We start from the raw sequence: 19144 nt of genomic DNA on the forward strand, positions 1-19144 counted from the left end.
ACATGCTTTGCAAAAATCCAGACGTCATACACAGTAACTGATTCTTTGTGTCAAAAATATTTAATTATTACTTTAGAATAGTACATTCTAGATGCCCAACAATATGAACGTGTTTCTGTTCAATTTACATAATAATTAAGTAATAAACCATAGAACTTAGGTACGATTACTACCAATTTACAATGAGGAAATTGTGTAAATAACCTAGGGTGTTCTAAAGAAATGTATGCATAGAAAAAAAAGTCACTAGAATCTGAACCATGCTGTTAGAAATCTATCTACTAGATGGATAATGATTATCCACCATGGGGGTCAATGTGCATGTCACCAAGTCCAACCATGACAGAAACATCTTTTCCCAGGGGGACCTTTATCTACAGACATTCTATTAACAGCATTCATTCATATAAAGCTAATGCCAGAGTACTGTTTTAAGTGAGTACATTACAGGGGTTCATCATATATGCCACCAAGTAGGCTGGGAAGGAGATCAGGGGACCTGTTGACTGCCCACAGTTTCTACAAGCATACCCAGAGCTCACTATGGAATCATCCAGAAAGCAACTAGCAACAAAATTACACTAGAAGAAAAGAGGAAGGTGCTTAACCAACCTGGGGTCCAAAGAGCCTTCTCTAAGGAAGATATTCCTAAACTGTGGCTAGAAGGATGAGTGAACTCAAATAAAGGATGGCTGAATTGGTATGAGTTGGGGGTGAAAGTATATGCAAAGGTTCTGGGGCACAAAAGAACTTGCCCCCTTTTGGGGAGCTGAAAAACCACTCAGTTTTAGTGCAGAGGTCCAGGGAAGAACAGCACATGCTGAACCTGGTAAGGTGGGCAGAGTGCAGATACACTGATAGATGTATTAAGGATTTTGTGTTTTAGCCTGAGCTAAATGGGAAGCCATTAAAGGGTTTTAAGCAGAAAATGTCCCGTGGCCATAAATGCATGGCAACTACTCAAATGCTGATATGGTGGGAGACCATGAATCAGCAGATGGTAGTTAAAACAATCAAAGTGAATGACATCACCTAAGAAGATGCTCCTCCAGGACGCAGCCCTGAGCAACACAGGTGATACTAATAATCACCACCACCACCACCACCACCCCTAATACACACACACACTGTATCCATGGTGCAAACCAAAACTACTATGACAGTAATCACACATCTTTTTCCAGATCCTGAGTACAGATAGCAATTCACCAATAGCTGACTTAAACTTTCTAAAGTTATCCTGAGTTGAGATCAAGACTAACATTACCTATCTACTTAACTTTTCATCTATTTCTACCCCGTACTCCAACTGGACCATGCTTTGATTGATCGATCTATCTTCCAACAATCTATTTCAAAACCAAAGAATTTCTGACCTGGAAGAAATAATCTAATACAAATCCACAAGAGGAAAGGGTGACTCATTAAGCAGGCAGGTCAAACTCTGTCCACTCTGGTCACAGGCTGTTGTGTTACAGAAGAATGACTGTGACCACACTGCCTAATTTCCAAGGTAATTTTTTTACATTTTATCATAATAATAACTTGGAAATAAACTGTTCTACCAATGGTAAAGCTAACAGCACAAGCATTCCACAAAAAAAAAAAAAAAAAAAAAAAAATGAGTTTGAGTTTCCTGAAACCCAGAGACTCCATCTGTGCTAAGCGCAATTTGTACCCATTTCTCAGATGGCTTAACAGAAAGAAAACAAAAAAAGATGTGTGTTCCCCTTTCTACAATCTCTGAACAGAAAAAGAGGCCCATATGGAGCACTTACTCTAGAATATACCTGTTCAAACTGGAGGGAGGAAAGTTCTGCCCATGTCACTGAGGATGCCACACATCTTAGAGAACAAGACAGCAAACTCACTTAGCTGAGGCCCTCCATAGATGATTCTATGCTCCCGACTTGTTACAAAGGCATCCTCCACTCCTCCAACATCCTCCATCACCCTCTCAACACTCCATCCATAGGGCCACCTCTCTGTCCTTAGACTATTTTGCATGGTTTACCATGCTCAGCTTCTAGGGTTTCTTCCTGGGAATGCACTTTCCTTTCTCTGTGCTTTTTTGATTCACAACTCATCAGGATGGAATGTAAAGTTCTGAGTGGTCAGGAATACCCCAGATTTTGTGTATCTTTGTTATATCACAGAAAACACTTCCATGTAAGAAACATACTACTTTCTAACCTCACAGGGAGGAGCTTGCTCTGCCTAGGTGTGGTATCTCCCCAGCCTACGCTCTGCCAACACAATAAAGCCCTGCTAAATCCCCACAATCCTCTTTGCAAAAGCCCCAAGGAGTTTCTCAGACTGTGAGGCAGAGGCTAGTCTACTTTTCCAAGGTATGCTACACACCAGAAACACCCTGGATGTGCCCACCCTGACAAACTCTATTTCTCCTTTGCACATAGTAGGCCCTCTGTGAGTGAGACACAGATGAAAACGGCTAACACGAGACCTGGATGGATGGTGAAAGAACAGGGCAAGGGTGAGGGGGTGCATCACAGAGAAAAGCCACATAGGGTGTAACAAGGCCGGGGCATGCACACACCCCTGCATACAAGTCTCATCTCACTAACTGAAGCAGGAGACCGTAAAGGTAGGAACCACCCACCTTCATGGTTTCAATGTGCTTCCCCGCTCAGGGTATCAATGAAGGGCTGATCATTTGTCCTGGCAGACAGACAAATGGAAAAAGTCTGTCACCAATTATGTGATGAGAGCCTGAAGGTCCTTTTTAACCTCAAATGCACTTACAGCACTCCTGGCCTCGGTTTCCATCTGAATCACGCAGGCAGAGTCCCAAGCGAAGCTGCCAAAATATTTCAGAATTTCCAACCCAAGAAACTTGGTAAAATCCATAAAGAAGGAGATGTGTGATTCAGGGAGCATGGTCTTGGTCAGCACTGCCTCCTTCTAGAGCGGCCTCCTAACCCCCTCCCAAGTGGGCTCTTCCCAAATCTCTCTCATACCCAATACAGAAACAACACTCTCTAAAGGGAAGTTCCCCAGCTGCTAATAATCCACGAAAACTCACAGCTCCTCTAGATCATTCAGTCTACTCTCTGAGATGGGGCAGGCTGGCCTTCATGTTGAACAATCCAAAGTCATCCATATTTGCTTATGGATCGAAGCAGCCAGATCCATCTTTAGGGCTCTTATTAAAATCAGTTTATAATCCCAAACACAGGGTGAGGGGGTGATGGGGAAAGTCAGCCACAATGTCCCTGGAGGGTGAAGGGGGAGAAGGAAGGAAGAAGGGAGGAAACCTTAGAATCACAGTTTTGTGATATAAATCATCTAACTACAGATAACAGGGTAGATAGGAAGTCAAAGAAAGATATGCATCAACTCCCCCTTTTACTTTTGTGATAAGAAGACCTAATCCAAACTCAAAGTTTGCAATCAGAAGTTCAAACATTGTTTATTTTGTAAATAAGTGGCCTAAGTACTCTGAAAATCTAACGTGGCAGTTCCCTGAGTTCCTTCAACAATCTCTCCAACTCATTAATTTTGTTAACAGACTCAGAGGGTGGGTATGTGCCCTGGAACAGAATCTGTAGGAGCAGCTTATGAACACACATATAAACACACACATATGCTAGAAGGTGGCCAAAGAGAAGATAACAAAACAACATTTTTTAATAAGAAAAGCAAAAATAGCTTTAAGAGTTTTTAAAAATTCATTTCCCAATAGAAGGAATTCTTACACGATAAACTCTCTTGCTTGTTTCAAGACTGTGTGGCTTTCTCCCGAATTCTCTAATTGCCTGGGCCCAGCCAAGTCCTACATGTCAGGGGTTGCAGTTCAGACAACATCAAGCAGTATTAAAGCTTATCCTCAACGTTTTTCTTTACATTTTTTTACATTCCTTTAACAGAGAGCAACTAGAATTATAAAGAATGAAAAAGGTTTGAATGTTCTGATGCAACTAGAAGTTGTTTTCAAAAAAAAATTTTTTAAGATTTTATTTATTCATGAGAGACACAGAGAGAGAGAGAGAGAGAGATGCACAAACACAGGCAGAGGGAGAAGCAGGCTCCATGCAGGGAGCCCGATGTGGGACTCCATCCCGGGACCCCAGGATCACGCCCTGGGCCTAAGGCAGGCGCCAAACCGCTGAGCCACCCAGGAATCCCTGTTTTCAAAATTAAGAGCATTACTGACTGCTCTTCCTTTGGACGATGCCCAGCATTTTTGATAACCATGCATCTGTTGTTTTAAAACACCGTTCACAAGAGTAGGATTTGGGCGCCAGGCTGCATCCTTCTCTTCCACAATAGCTCATTCTAAAAGGTGATTGAATTCTAAGGCCAAAAAGGGAAAACAAATTCAGCATTAACTCTTTGCACCAAAGTTCCCAGACGTGGCTGCGTGTATCAATTTGGCAAAGAAGCACCGGTAAAATCCTACTCCAGTAAGTAGAAAAGAGAAAACAAAAATAAGACAAGGATGACCACTTTCCAAGCGTGGCTAAAACGTTCAGGGCTCTTCATGTCTTTGATCCCCATCCCACTGGACTCCTCAAATCAGATTTATAAAAGCAGGATGCCCTGGTCTGACCTTAATGCTCTGGGAGGGAACACACATAGAAGAGGCTTCTACCTACCGACTTTTTTTATAAATATGCACTAGGCCTTTTAATAGTCCTTCTCTGGATTTTCTCCTGCCCTGAAATGTCCTTCTCAAGACGCAGCACTTGGTTCTAAACACAGACTCAGAGTGCGAGCAGGTGACAGATTCGAATGAGAAAATCTCTTAGTGCTCTTTCTTTACAAGGCCCCATGATTTGGGGCCCCGTAATGCAATCTGCAGATCTTTTCAGCACACAAGAGCAGGAACCAATCTTTCCAAAGTGAGGTGCTGGATGCCCAAGCTCATCTTTCTGGGAGCTTGGGAGAGTAACTTGGATGGCTGGCAGGTGGCAAGACACACCAAAAAAAGGCCCTCACTAAAAATCTCAGGCCTCCCCCAATTAAACATTTGAAATTTGCTCTAGATAACCATACAGAGAAAACTCCCCTGCTTGGAAAAGAAAGAAAAATGAGGTAAAAGTATTCTCCTTCTATAATCAAAACAAAACCCAAACTCAGAGACTCACTGGCATCCAAATCCCATTAACTCCACAGTTTGGAAATAAATGACAAGCTGCTCCCAAATCTTCCATCATCACCTTCAGTGCTACCCTTAGTTAGCAAACTCCCCTCTGAAGTGCAAATACCCTCTGGCAGATATAATTGCCAGCTATTTATACTATGTGTGAATGTTTTAATCAGATAAGAGCCCAACATCTAGCTGAGATCATTCACACACAGGGAATAACAGAAAAAGGAAGTGGGAGTGGATTCTGGAACAGTGAAGGTTAGGGAAGGCAGGTGGCCACCCCAAGGATAAAGGCCGTAGTGGGGGTTTCACAGGCCACACACAGCAGGAGAAGGGCGGACACCATTTTGCCCAAACATAACCTAGTCTTTGGCAGTGTCGGCAACCACCTCCCTGCAAGGAAAGGCTTTTCAGCTGGAGTTATCAAAGACACAGACTAAACAATGATTCTAGAGTTCTGTTCTCCACTGCCATCTTAATGCTACAAAACTCATTTTGTAAGTATTATTGGGAGAATTATGTGCTGTCTTATGCCTTACATTTGCCAGCTATTATGAAACCACTTAATAATCCCTGTTAGGAAACCACATAAAGCTGGTTTAAAAGGTTTTATTTAAAAAAAAAAAAAAAAAAGGTTTTATTCTAAGAGGCTACAGGTAAAATACTTCCCCAGAACTCTTTCTTCACAGGAAAAGCTGGACATGTTAACAGTTCACTGTCTACACGGCTTCCAGTTCCTGTTGATAATCCAAGTAGAATATATTTTCATATTGTTATCCTCTTTTGGTCCCGGATAGGGATAATAAACCCAACCCCTTGACCCATAAAAGCACTTTGTGGCTTTTTCTGTTTCTTTTGTGTGATAGGAAGACAGTGAAAGCAGGAAGTCAAAAGGTGCAGCAGGGGTCTCCTAGACACCACATGGAGATAACGCCTGGATTAATTTTAATTAGCTCTAACAGTCTTAACAAGATGACGACCAGCCTACGGCTCAGAGAGAAGAACCTGGGGACTTCCTGACATCTGGGAAGTCAGGGACAGGGAAGGAGACCTCAGACATCTGCCAGGATGCAGGAGTAGGCTCACCAGAAGTTAACAAGGCTTAAGCTTCAGGACCCCTTCTAGCAGGCAGAGGCCCCACCCAAGGTCCTGCACCTAACTTGGTATTTGTAATTTTCTGTTAGTTTTCTGAAAGAGGGGCTCTATGTTGTAAATGTTTCAGGGTCCTCCCAAAGCTGGATCTGTCTCTGACCTGAAGGTTCCTTGGGCATTCGAAACTCAGCAAGACCCAAAGTGAACTGCTGATCATCTCTCCTTCCTCTGCTCTCACACCAGCTGCACTGAGACCTCTCCCCGCCCCTGGGGTGCCTGCATTTGATTCATGGCATCACCACCTCCCAAGTCAGAAGACCGGGTGTTGTTATTCCTGCTCCCTCACCCACTTCCAGCATGCAACAGTCAAGCAAATTCTAGCTCTATAAAACATTGATCCAGTCTAACTGTTTCCCCCCATCCCCTCAATCAGAGAGGGTTTGCTTGGAAGCTCAGAGCTTTCACCCCTAGTCCCCCTGCCTCCTTTCTCTTCCTTTCTGACTCTGAGCCCACTCTGACACGAGGATGGCCTAAAATATCCTGCAGTGGCTCCACAGGCTTCCAGACTGGAACATGGGGTGCTGGGCACACAAAGCAGCTCTTCAGGAACTGGCCACCTCATCCCACACACAGCTCTGAGCTTCTCTTCCTTCCCTGCACACTCACTCTTCCCTTCTGATTGATGCAGATCCACCCCAGGCATGCCTATACCCTAGCCCCTTCAGGGTTTGTGTTCATCTTTCAAACCCAGCTCAGATGCCACCTTCTCTCCAATCCTTCCCGATCGCCCCTGGTCACCGGTCCACAACACCCTTGATCTCTTATGAAAATCAGTCCTTTTTTCTACTAATGTCTCCCAAGCTAGACTGGGCTCCCAGTTCATCTTTGTCTCATCTTTTTCTCGCTCTTCCACCACTGTGGGGTTCATTCATTTCTGAGCACTTTTCTACATCCCATCACGACTTCACCTTAAGGGTTATGTTTGTTATACTGAAAGGCAGGTCTCTAGGGTATCACAGTGAGGAGCACAGGGCTCTGAACTAAATGGTCTGAATCCTGGCTGTGCTGCTCACTATGACTTTAGACAATATTTACCTTCCTCTTGGATCCTCCATTTCCGCATCTATAAAATAAAGGTAAGGAGAGTATCTACCTCTTGGGTTGTCCTAGGGATTAAATAAGTAAATAGACAAAAAGAGCTTAGAGGAGTGCATGATAATGAGGGAAGACTCCGGTGTCAGCTGTTCTGATGGAAGAGGGGGAAGGGAGGAGGTAAAGCAGGATGGCTTTAATCAGTGATCCACTGTTTCCTCACTCCACTGTAGAAGCCCCTTCCAAAGAGCAAAAAGGACAGTTAATTTGAAATTTAATTTGATACTTAATTTGAGCCCTGGCTCAGTGGTTTAGCACCTGCCTTTGGCCCAGGATATGATCCTGGAGTCCGGAGATAGAACCCCACATTGGGCTCCCTACTTGGAGCATGTTTCTCCCTCTGCCTGTGTCTCTGCCTCTCTCTCTCTCTCTCTCTCTCATGAATAAATAAACAAAATCTTTAAAAAAAAAAAAAAAATGAAAGTCTGTTGTGCTGAGAAGGCAAAACTCTTCAAGCCCTGGCTATACTTGTTTCCAAATGCAAACAGGCTATCCTCCATGCCCCCTGACCACTCAACTCCAGACAGGTAGTCCAGCTCCTTTTCCTTTGTACTTCCCAGGGCACTCTCACCAGGAGACCCCATCCATTCCCATGCCATCCTTACCCTGCTGGAACCCACAATTCTACCTATAGCCTCGGTAGTCATGGCCCCCTGATCTAAAGATGACTCCATTCTGACATATCTAACCTCACACTAAGGACACGTCAAACCAAAATCCTCCTCTCCATCCCAACTCCCTCAAACTCATTTCCTCAACATGGTTCCCCACTCAGTAGATGGCCCAGAGGTGCCCAAGGCAAACATTTGAACACTCTTGACCCCTTCCCCGGACTCACTCTCTCTTCTAGATTTAACTTTCTTTTAAATCCAGACACTTTTCTCTATCTCTACCACCATCTATCTTAATGAGGCCAACATCACCTGTTACTCTGCTGCAAGGACCCCCTCCTCAGTGGTCCCATCTTCAGACCGCTCTTTCTCCATCCCATCATTCACTCTGCAGTCTGAGTGATCTTGCTAAAACATCAATCTGACCATGTCTTTTCTTGTCTAAAACTTTCAATAAATGGCTCCCCTCTAACATCGGAATAAAATTCCAAAAGCCCCACCAGAATCTCATCCCTGCTTACCTCTCTAGCCCAGGGGTCACCAATGTATTCCCACAATTGTCCTCTGGCTCCATAAGCCATCTCCAGCCTTGTGGAATTAATTACTAGCAGCAAAGGAGGCCTCAGCTCTCCTTCCCTCGGTCTTTGCTTCCTTGGCAGAAATGTCCCTCTCCTACCCTTTCACCTAGTACATTCTTCTCTTCCTTCAAAACTCGGGTTAGACATCACCTCCACCTGACTCTGTCCCAAAGGTGAGCTAGGAGTGCCTCAGATTTTCTTATGATAGCTATGCTCATTCCCATGACAGTTTGTATCCTGCTCTGGAACTCCAACTGGCTGAGAGCACAGATTGTATTAGGAGGCATCCAATGAATATTTGAAAATTAAAGAAAAGAAGAGGAGGTGTAACATAATAAATATATATTTGGTCTCTGCCCCTGTTTCTGGTACAAAGCTTCTAAAAAGCTAACAAGGTGACTCCAGGAGGCTGGCTGGCTGCCAGAGGAACCAACCAAGCGATTAAAAGGTTGGACCTTAAAAAAAATAAAAAGGTTGGACCTTCCAGATCAGCCCCCCGACCTGAGGAAGGGGAGAAGGCAGGAGATGGAGTTCATTAACCAATGACCAATCATGCCCACATAATGGTGCCTCCATAAATTCCCTAAATGAAGGAGTTCTGAGACCTTCTGGGTCAGTGAACACATGGAGGGTCCAAGAGTGTGATGTGCCTAGAGAGGATATGGAAGCCCCACATCCCTTGCCCATACATTGTCCTATGCATCACCTCCATTTGACTGTTTCTGAATTATATCCTTTATAATTAACCAGTATTTTCCTGAGCTCTGTGAGGATTTCTAAGCAAATTATCAAACCCAAGGAAGGGGTCACAGGAACCCCAGATTTACAGCTGGTGAATCAGATGCACAGGTGACAAACTGGGACTTCAGACCAACATCTGAAATGGGGGCAACGTTGTGGGACTGAGCCCTCAACCTCTGGAGTCTATACTCACTCTAGGTAGTTAGTGCCCAAATCATTTAATGTGAGGGGGACAGGGGAAACCCACACATTTGTTTTCAGAAGTGTTGTGAGTAGAGGAAATAGTTCTTTCTATAGTTCTAGGGAAAAAAAACAAAGAAAAGGTTTCAGAGGGATCCCTGGGTGGCGCAGCGGTTTGGCGCCTGCCTTTGGCCCAGGGCGCGATCCTGGAGATCCGGGATCAAATCCCACGTCAGGCTCCCGGTGCATGGAGCCTGCTTCTCCCTCTGCCTGTGTCTCTGCCTCTCTCTCTCTCACTGTGTGCCTATCATGAATAAATAAAAATTAAAAAAAAAAAAAAAAAAGAAAAGGTTTCAGAGTTCTTTCTGACTGCTCTTCAACAATAGAGAGAGAAGTAACAGTAATTTGTAAGACTGATTCTTCGATGATGCTGTTGTCTATTTCATCAGTCTAGAAAACATACAAGGAATACCAAAAGTGCATAAGGCACAACTATGTAGCCTACAGGACTGCCACCAAGTCTACATCTTAGCATTCTGTAAGCAAACTCTCATCACAGAGACTCTGTAGAGACAGAATCTACTCCAGAGAGAAGAAAAAAACCTATCAAGCAGCTCCTAGCTCCACATCCTCCCTCTGCTTAGGTTCACAGGTCACATCTACCTCAGTCCCTAGGATACGGGTGTTTCCTTGGCAGAGAAACAGATGTTTATTGAAATGCATCCTAAGATAAAGGCTTTGATTGTTCATTGACATCTGAAAAAAGTACTCCTTTATCCAATATTCCAGGACTGAGGTAACAATAAAAAATACACACACACATAAACAAACACACAGGCACACATACATCCCACATAGACACACCCATACCCACACCTCTGCACATACAGAAAATGAGGGTAAGGAGGAAAACTATCTTTAGAATTCACATAACATGGAACAGGAAAGCTGGAACCTACTCTCCATCTATTAAGATACAAATGTATTTCCTGTAGACAGGAACACACTTGGTTTGGAGATTCTAGTAGTACCTCTGCTTATATTTTGCTGGGACTCCTTTTGTTAGCAAAGACCGGAAAAAGAAAATATGTAGATTCAAATCAAGGTTACTTGAGGATGCAGCTGCCACACTGGAATTCATCTTTCATCAAAATGCACCAGAGAGTCCTTACAAAGACAAGCCTGATCTGCTTTATGAACAGACTCGTTCACAAGGAAACAAAATGACAAAAATACTTAACTACATTCAAACCTTAACCCTTAGCTCTGCAGTCTGAGTGAATCTTTACCAAAACATGTTTATAAGACTACTTAATTCAACAACTTATGGAGGATAGCCTATTTATTCTACCTTAAAAAGGTAGAATTCGTGTTTCTCTCTCTAAATGTCCTCACTTCTAATTTTTACTAAATTGCAACTGAATTATATGGACATAGAGTGGTACCAAAATAAAGGCTGTATGTAAAGCAACATAAAATATAATAAAGACAGTATCACAAATCAGTGAGTAAGGAATGAATGAATTAAACAAACAGGACTGGGAAAAATGAGTGTTGGGGGTAAGGAGGGAATCAAATTAGGTCCTCAACTATATAACTGAATATACTCTAGAGTAACTAACGCAGAGGTCAGTAAACTATAAAGGGCCCGCTAATAAATATTTTAAGGCAGCTACTAAATATTACAGGTTTCTGCCACAACTACTCAACCATGCTACTGTGAAAACAGTCATCCATATGAACAAATAAGTGTGGCTATGCCAATAAAACTTTGTTTATAAAAACAGGTGACAGGACCCTCAGACAAAAAAGCCAAAGAGTAAACAAGTAAATAATTCCAAAAGAAAATATTGATGAATATCTGATTTGAGATAAGCAACAATTTCTGAGCATAAAAGCAATGGGAAAAATCACAGGAAAAGATAATAACACTTATCGCATACATTTAAACTCCTGTTAGTAACACAAGTACTATAAAGAACATAATCAAAAGGCAAATGACAAAATGGAGAAATACTTGAAATAGATATGACAAAAGATTTGGAGCTTGAAAGTTGTATCTTTGTTTCTCAAAATGGCAAAAAATGATGGTGGCAATCATTTATAAAACAAGACTGGGGGGTGCCTGAGTAGCTCAGTCAGGTCAACATCCAACTCTTGATTTCAGCTTCAGTCATGTTGGGGTAGTGAGATGGAGCCCTGCACGGGGCTCCCCACTCAGTATGGAGTCTGGTTGACCCTTCCCCTCTGCCAAGTCCCCACCCCACCCCACCCCACACACACACACACTCATGTTCTCCCTCTCTAATAAAATCTTAAAAAAAAAAAATGAATATTTACTGCTGCTGGAATGTAAATGGGATCAATCATCAAGCAATAAAACAATATGCCTTAAAGGAACTTTTAAAAATTCATTCTTGCCTTAGTAAAGTGCATGTTCATGAATCTAGCCTCTGAAAATATTAAAGATCCGTAGAAAGATTTTTGAGTAAAGATGTCCTACATAAATTTAATGTATAATAACCTAAGTGCCTGGAAACAAAGAAGTATTTAAATAAATTCTAGGAGATACATTACAACAGAATATTATGCACATGTACATACTAGTGTTTTAGTGGAACGTTATGGGCATAAGAAAATGGACATAAGAAAGTAAGTGGGAAGGGTGCCTGGTTGGCTCCGTTGGTGCAGCATGCGACTCTTGATCTCAGAGTTTGGAGACCCACATTGAGTGTGGAGATTACTTTTAAAAAAAAAAAAAACTTTAAAAAAAAAAGGCATCAGGAATTATTTATGAAATATTATACCATTTTTATATTTGCATAAGCAGAGAAAATACTAGAAAACACTCACCACCTGTTATAAGCTGTAATTATTTCTAGGTTGTGGGAATGTGGTTGATTTTAATTTTCCTCTATATCCTCCTCTATAGTCTCTAAATTTTCTCTAATAATTCTATGTTCTAAATATGAAAGACAATGTTACTTTTAAAAAGCAAAAGAGATGTTGCTTCTCACTAAGTCTGTGGGAGAAACATAAATCAGCTACTTTGAATATCTAAAAAGTAAGACTTGAACAAAAGCAATAATAGCTTTACTCATCTGTTTCTACTCAGTATTTCTGCTGCTTTCTTCTTTAATATCTAAGAAATAGCTACCAACTCTAAAAGGGTGAAGACCTCCCAGAACAAACACATTCCAGCCCCCACAATGGAACATTTCAGAATTCTCCTGGGATATTTAAAAATGTTAGTGGTCATGCTTCCAGCAGTCAAGGCAAAATTAATGCTAATTTGAACCCTGTTTTAACCATGTTATTGGCCTAAGTATACAGCAATCTAAGGCAATGTTACTCTGTTCATAGATAACACCATCAACAGCTTAACAAAGAGCAGCAAGGAAGGCAGACATCTTGAAATCACAAGGAGAGAAAACAAATTTTCTTGTCTTCAACTTTTAAAAAATCTCAAAATAAACTTTCTGGAGGGCAATCTGGCTAAACATATATCCAAATTCTTTAAAAAGCAAATATACTTTGACCTGGCTAATCCAGGTCTAAAAATCAGTTTGACAAATGTTTAAAGCATATAGGCAAGGATAGAAAAAAACAGAATAGCAAAGAAAAACAGAATAGTGAAACAGTGGTTACACATTAAACAAAATGTCACATATCACAATGTGAATGTTTGTGTCCTCTCAAAATGCATAGGTTGAAACCTAATTCCTGATGAGATGGTATGTGGAGGTGAGGGCTTTCGGAGGTGAGGGTGGAGCCCTCATGAAGCCCTTTTATAATCTGTAAGAGATTAAGGTGCTCTTTTAAAAGAGACCCCACAGATATCCAGTGGTGAAGTTACATGAGATCTCTCCATGTGAAGTTACATGAGATCTCTCTCAAGGAGCCAGGAAATGGATCCTCACCAGATAACAAATCTGTGGATGCCTGACTCTTGGACTTTTCAGCCTCCAGAACTGTGAGAAATAAATGTTTTTATTTATAAGATATCCAGTCTATGGCATTTTGTTATAGCAGCCTGAAATGGACCAAGATACATCCATACAATGAAATGATGCCACTGAGACATAAATGTATACTTATTAACATGGAAAGATATTTGTGATATATTGTGGAGATGATTTAAAGCTAGTTATAGAGTATATAACAAAATAACATGCTTATTATACTTATGTATTACCTTGGGCTGCCCTAACAAAATACCACAGACCAGGTGGCTTAACAACAGAAATACCACAGACCAGGTGGCTTAACAACAGAAATTTATTTTCTCACAGTTCTGGAAGCTGAAGTCTAATGTTAGGATGCCAGCAAGGTCAGTACCTGGTGAAGACCTTTGCCCTGGCTTGCGGCAGACAGTTTGCCTTCTTGCTGTGTGCTCACCTGGCAAGAGAGTTAGGAGTTTCTTACTCTTCTTGTAAGATCATGGCCCTATTAGATGGAGGCCCCACCTTTAGGATTCCATTTAACTCGGTTACTTCCTAAAAGACCGCAACTCCAGATGCGGTCACATTGGGGGGCTAGGGCTTCGACATATGAATTTTGACAGGGACACAATTTAGTCCACAGCAACTCAAAACAATTACATATTTTTTATGAACAAATGCTCTGGATGGATGAAATTCCAGGTTTTGTCTCAAAATGTTTAAATCGGTGGTTACCTCTATGAACTGAACACAGCATGCTTAGCATCTACAATGAATGTTAATCACCTGTTTGAAATTTAATACATATTAATAATATGGGAAACTTTAATAAAGCATTGGGGAAAGGTGCAATAAATACTCTTCCATGCTAGTCATGCTGGCTGCACTTACAAAAAGCAGCCTCAACGAAGCAGTGCAATCTCAAGATGCAGGAAATGGATCTAGGAATCAAAGCAGACTTGACTATTCCTTGAAAACATCTCCAATTTACTGCTGTGATCCAAATAGGCAACAAAAACAAAACCCACTGGGCATCATTAGGAAGGATATTAGAAATAAAATGGAAAACAGAGCCTATCAAAAGCCACAGTCCAGTGATCAGACCCAGAACCAGAGGAGTGTTCCAGAAGGCAGCCACGCAGGTTTCTGCTTTCTTATACCTCAAGACAGTTCTCAACAGTGCAAGAAAAAGTTATGAGGGCACACCTAAAATAATCAAGATCCAGCCTTCACTTTCCCCTCTGTGTCAACCTGACAGGTATTAAACAATTTTTCACTTATCACTTGTTACAGATTCATCACTTATGTCCTCTCCCTTCGTCCCCATCCTTACCTCCAAACAGACATACAGACATGCACAAGCAGGACTGCAGGCTCTTATAAGCCAGACAGCATATTGCCTTCCAACTCTATTCCCTCTGCAAAGTGCACATATGACAATAGGTGTCTTCTATTCAGAAGGACTATTGAGCCTGGAGTGACTACAGTCGTCTGATAAAATTCTATACTGTAATAAAGGCTGAGAACAAATTGAAGACATGCAGCAAATCTTATAATTAAAAAGAATGAAAAACTTCACAGCTTTAAGGAGGCAAAAAAATTAAATATTAATTTACAATGGGTAAAATTATCCCTTATTACCCCATCACATCACAAAAGAAATGGAAGACTGGGGTGCTCAGGGTGGCTCAGTCGGTTGAGCATCTGCCTTGGGCTCAGGCCATGATCTCAGAGCCCTAAGTCAGGCTCCCTCCTCAGCAGGGAGTCTGCTTCTTCCTCTCCCTCTGCTCCTCTCCCTACTTGTGCTCCTTCTGTGTCAAAATAATAAATAAAATCTTTAAAAAAAAAAATTAAAGACAGAAAGTTTGTTTCCTCCCCTTGTGACTTCCAACAGTCTGCCTTCATGACTGCTTGCCATGAGGCTGCTGACAGGGTCCTAGCTGCCATCAGGGCTAGAAGTGAGCAATTTCTTCCACTCCCTTTACAATAGGTGAAAGACAGAATGGTGCAGAAAGAAATACCCCACAGCTCCTCACGTCTTCCACAGACATGGTAAGAGAGGGGAATATTATATTACTGGCTTGAGTAAAACTAGGTCAAGTCCTGCTCAAGAAAGCTGGGCCCATCGCAAACCCTCACAGACAAGGAAAAAGGGGATTTACAGGTATATGATGTCAGCTCATGCTCACGGAAGGTGACAGGGCTAAACTGTGCATTCATGCCCTCTGACAGGCCCTGTGAGTTCTGCTGGCCCTTCCTTGATGGGGCCTTGAGCATCCTCCTCACTTCTGTACGCCCAGAGCTCAGCACACAGAAGCATTCAAGGTTGTTTCTGGAATCAGCTGAACTAATATTTTCAACTACTTAGAAAAGGGAGATGTTAAGAAAAATCTATACTTGGGAAATAGAGACCATCCTAACTCAGCCTTGCCCCTCCACTGTGGTAGGATTACTGGTCAAAATTTAGGTATGGTATAATTGAAATTCAGTTGGCCCCAGATGTCAGATAAGCCCATTTCCCAGTATCCTATCCACCACGGAGCTGATTCATGCCACTTAGATATAAAAAGAACCTTCCTATACAAGATCCCACAGCTGCAGCCTTGCAAAGCTAAACTTTGCACTAGACACATCTGATTTTTGGTTCAGAGACAACCTTAATGATCATACAAATGCTTTTTCTTCACTCTGAAGTTCTCTATTAGTTTATTAATCTATACTCTGCCTTGTGCAAAATGATTTAAAGTGATTTACATAAATACATACAAAACAAGATAAAAAGTATTTAATAAGTGGATGAGAAAGAGCTATAAAATAGTAATAGAGGAAAGTAAGAAGCAAAGTTTAAGAGCAATAAGAAGAAAAATCAGTGGAGCATCTGGGTGGCTCAGTCGGTTAAGCATCCGATTCTTGGTTTCTGCTCAGGTCATGATCTCAGGGTCCTGAGATGGAGCCCCATATAGGGCTCCCTGCTCAGCCAGGCATCTGCTTGAGACTCTCCCTCTGCCCCTCTCCCCACTCCCTCCCTCTCTCTCTCTCTCAAATAAGTAAATCATTTAAAAATCACTTTGAAATAGCCTAAATATCTATTAGAACTGGGTCACATGTGTAAATCTAAGCTTTCTTTAACAGTCAACTGAAAAAGTGGCTGGGATCAGTTACATGAATCTTAATGTATATAAAATACAAACAGAAAAAAAAATAAAATAAAATACAAACAGAGTAGTTCTTCAGAAAAGCACAACCATTAGGAGTATGGAGAGAAAAAGTCTACTTCCAGGGCCCCTCATAAAGAGAACACTAAAAAAATAGAAATAATTATGATAATAGCTAACAATTAGCACTAACTTATATATAAAACACTATCCTAAGGACTTTAGACATATTCATTCATTTAATTACCCTATGAGGAAAGTATCATTATTATCTGCATTTCATTAAAGGCAGATCCATTTCACTATTCATTAATAATGAAACTGAAGAACAAAGCAGTTAAGTAAATTGCCCAAAGTCACACAGTTAGCAAGTTGTGGATTTGGGATCAAGCCCTGCAGGGTTTTATTTTTTAAGATTTTATTTTTAAGTAATCTCTACACCCAACATGGGTCTCAAACTTACAACCCTAAGATCAGGAGTCGCACACTAGGCCAACTGAGCCAGCCAGCTGCTCGGCACTCTTAACCACTACACCGCAATGCCTCCGGCTGATCCAAAAGCAAAGGAGCAATGTCCTCAACAAAACCCTCAAGCAGACATCACTTTCATAAGGATGTTTCTTATGATGCCCTTCAGTTTAGCCAAGAGAAAAACACAAAGCTTAGCTCAGGAGCAATTCTGCTGATGCCAGAATGAAGCAGTCCACCCATGTGGATTTTTCTTTTCTTTTTTTAAGATTTTATTTATTTATTCATGAGAGACACACAGAGAGAGGCAGAGACACAGGCAGAGGGAGAAGCAGGCTCCCTGAGGGGATCCTGATGCAGGACTCAATCCCAGGATCATGACCTGAGCCAAAAGCAGATGCTCAACCACTGAACCACCCCGGTGCCCCTCCATGTGGGTTTCAGATACATGGACAGATACCTGGGATATTTAGAGTCTCTCAAAGACTGGGTGGCCTTAAGCCCTAATCTTCATGAATATTACTCCTTTTCCTCCACAAGATTTAGTATGCACTGCATGGCCAGAGTGGGGGTTATACTCTAAGGCGCAGGTGAATACAGCTCTGACCTGCCAACAGTTAACGCAGAGCCACGAGTAGGGTAGCCACCCTACTAACTAAGGTGGAGGAGCCTGACAGGCCCACATCTGCCTGAAGAGCAGGTCAACCTACCTTTGCACAGAGGGGGGTCATGGGAGGTACCACTGGGCAGGATTCCCTTAAGATAGGGTTTGGCTGGCTCACACCAAAGGATGAGAAGGCCCTCAAATGCCAATGCCATGGGACAGGTTTCAACAGAGCTAGTCTGGATACTGTTCAAGGACAGTATCATCAATTGTCAGTCATAACCACAGCAAACCCAGGGAAGGTTTGGCCTTGAATCACATAACTTCTTGGCACAGCTCCAGGACAGAAGGGTTGAAAAGTATAACTCTAGTGGAGATTACTGAAAATGACCCAGTTATTGTTTGAGGGGAAACTATAAAAATGTTTGGAAAAAAGACTTTGGTTTTAGGATAAATGACTATAATCTAAATTCTCGACAGCTTCTCCAAGTTCAAAGTTCAGGACCATAAAACCATTTTATCAGAATTCACTTATTAACTTAGCACTTACTACAACTCACACACTGTTCCAGCTGTTGGGGCAGAACGGCAAATAAAACAGACAAAAATCCCGGCCATCAGAAAGCTTATTCTTTATGGTTCTGTCATTTGTTAAAATTAGGGAAAGCTTTGTGAAGGAAATATGGGCCCTCTGCTCTATTTTTGGTATTTTATTCTGTCTAAAATGATTTTTATATAAAAAGTTCAAATTTTTTTTAAAAAATGGAAGTTTATTCTTGCTAAGGATGGTAAATAACACTATTAACTACTATTACTATGCGTGACTAACTATCTCAGGTGAAAATAATTATTAGGAAGCCAGGGATTCAGAGAAGGCTGTGCTTGGGTGCTACAAGATTACAGCAGTGGTCAAAGAAGCCTCAGTGAGAAAGGGAAATCAGGAGCAAGCCCTGCAGGAGTCCAGGGATGAACCAGGTAAATGCCTGGCTGCATTTGTCCAGCAGGAGAGAACAAGGGAAGTGATGAATAAGAAGAGAGCGAGAAGCAAAGAGGAGTGGCCAGGAGAAGCAAGGGCAGCAGGTGTGTAGGGATGGACCTGGAGGCCACAGGAAGGATTCTGGATGTGACTCTAAGTAGAGGCGTGACCATCAGACTTTTCTTCTCAAAGGACCACTGTCTGCCAGTAAGGAAAGGGTCAAGGGTCAAGGACAGAAGCAGAGAGAGCAGTTTGGAGGGAGAGGGTGCATCTTCCTACCCACAGCAGCGCAGCCACATATATGCACAGTCACGTCTTTCTCGGTCTACTGGTGCAAGCAAGGGTGGTGGGCAGAGAGCACCTGACCCAACACACAGAAGCAGTGCTTCAAAATCCTGTCCCAGCATGCCAACAAAGCCCCTGGAAGGTTATTACTCTCTCGTGCCACAAAAGAAAAAAAAAAAAAAACAAGCAGAGTCTATCAAAGATGGGCTAACCCAAGACAGGTCCATGAGACCTGAGGGAGAAGCTGGCAG

The 19144-nt window shown here is 42.0% G+C and overlaps 1 protein-coding gene across 28 annotated transcripts in view; it reads right to left on the bottom strand.

Moving 5' to 3' along the window:
* DOCK9 (dedicator of cytokinesis 9) overlaps positions 1 to 19144 on the bottom strand; it is a 279307-nt gene that overhangs the window by 192285 nt on the left and 67878 nt on the right. The window lies entirely within an intron of this gene.

This window comes from Canis lupus, chromosome 22, assembly GCF_003254725.2.
Source record: "Canis lupus dingo isolate Sandy chromosome 22, ASM325472v2, whole genome shotgun sequence".
Taxonomy (NCBI): domain Eukaryota; kingdom Metazoa; phylum Chordata; class Mammalia; order Carnivora; family Canidae; genus Canis; species Canis lupus.